The sequence below is a fragment of the Rutidosis leptorrhynchoides genome, chromosome 9 (genome assembly GCF_046630445.1).
Source record: "Rutidosis leptorrhynchoides isolate AG116_Rl617_1_P2 chromosome 9, CSIRO_AGI_Rlap_v1, whole genome shotgun sequence".
Taxonomy (NCBI): Eukaryota; Viridiplantae; Streptophyta; class Magnoliopsida; order Asterales; family Asteraceae; genus Rutidosis; species Rutidosis leptorrhynchoides.
This window is the reverse complement of record NC_092341.1, coordinates 53,638,427-53,640,374: the sequence shown is the minus strand read 5'-3', so window position 1 is coordinate 53,640,374 and position 1,948 is coordinate 53,638,427.

The following is a 1,948-nucleotide window of genomic DNA, read 5'->3' as shown; positions in this document are numbered from 1 at the left end:
ACTTATGACCTATCAGATTTATCAAACTTCTATACACCCTTATGTAGTGAAGAATCATGGTTCGTCCAACTGCACCAACTCTTACCACGATGTTTCATAACTTTCTCGTTTGACCACGTCCATTTCATAACTTTCACAACTTCCATAACTTTCAAAGATATGAAAGTTGACCAAGTCAATAAAGACTGCAACTAAAAACTAGTCAACCATAACTCGACAAGTTCGTAACTGTTTTCATGGATGACATTTCGATCTTCTCCAAGAGTGAGAAAGGACGTGAGCAACATTTGAAAATTCATTCTTGAACTCTTAAGAAAAACGACACTACGCAAACTTTTCCAAGTGCAAGTCTTGGCTTAAAACTGACATGTTGTCGATCCAGCTAAGATTACTGCTACCCTTAACACACTATATTAGAAATCATCATCGATCACATATCCTGACCTCATGGGGTGATATTGAAATGGAAATATGAATTAGTGAATTATAATGACGGTGGCCAACGTGATTATATTACGGTAATTCATAGAAATATTCTAATATCATGACGTATGGAATAGAAAGTGAATCAAAGAAAACTCTCAAGCTATCTGTTCAAAAACCCAAATGCAAGGGCATGAAAGGAGAAAAATGATCATCTTGATATTAGTAGATACGAAGAACTCATTCTAATCAAACTATATATCTATCTCATACTCATTTAACAAACTTTCATTTACCACAAAAGTTGTAAACAATCGAATCTTGAAATTTTACATTCATGTATCCTAAATGGATATCTCATGATCATTGATACTTAATCATCACTTTTTATATCCAAATCCTCTCTGTTATTACACTTTCGGTGTAAATTTTCATATGACTTTCAAAAACCCAAGTCATTTGAACCCTCGAACGTCGGTATTACAAACACCATGTCCAATATCACTTTATCTATGTCGAGATGATAAATATCTCATATGCATAATCTTTTGAAGGATGGAACCTCCATACGTGTATCGTTTTGACTATTATAGTCAAGAAACTTCTGTACTCGTACATCTACTTATAATAGACTACTTAGCACCATGCAAGTAATGGTGTCATACTCAAAAAATAATCGATCATTGTCAACTCGAAAATCAAAGGTGAAATACACTATCTCAAGTTGTGGCTTGAGCTAAACTCACCACATCCGAAAAACTACTGTAACAATTGAAATGATTTCATCATACTTTAACGTATCCTCCTCTCAGACCAACTAAGGTTGAATTCAAGCAATCATTACAAAGTTGAAAGTCACTGCTTTAGCATTTAATACTTTTCTATGCGACTGCCAGATTATTCATGCCGAGTTCTCGAACTCTCACTATCACTAGAATGATTCAAAGTTGCAAATCTTATTTGAAGTTCTTTCATACATAACTCTAAATCCGAGGGATTTACTCATTTGATGATAATCACATTATCATCCTTCTTACTTTAATGTTAACATTTTGAGTCCAAGAACTCATGCCGTGATAAAAGTCAATTCATTAGTTTTCACTACCTTGAAACAATTATTACACAATTATCCTCCGGAATTTTAAAATCTTCAATCAATTTTTCTCAAACAAATAAACTCTTAAATACAAATATCCTGTTTTCCAAATATTTCTTACACGTGTCTTTATTTTCAAATTATCCTAGAAACTATAAAGAAAATGGTTTTCACTTATGCGATTTATAAAATCTTATACATAAATTTAACTTTACGTACTTTGACTAGTACATATCAAATTATACTTTCGCTTCTACAAATTTCCACTTTGATTAAATCGAAATTACTTTACAAATTTTACGTAACCCTAGTTTTACTATGAACATCATTTTGTCACCTCCTCTAAAATTACTTTCACTAATTATATAAACACTTTGGCATTTTTATCAATTTACCTTTGTTTTATCAAATTAAACATTCTTTTAATCA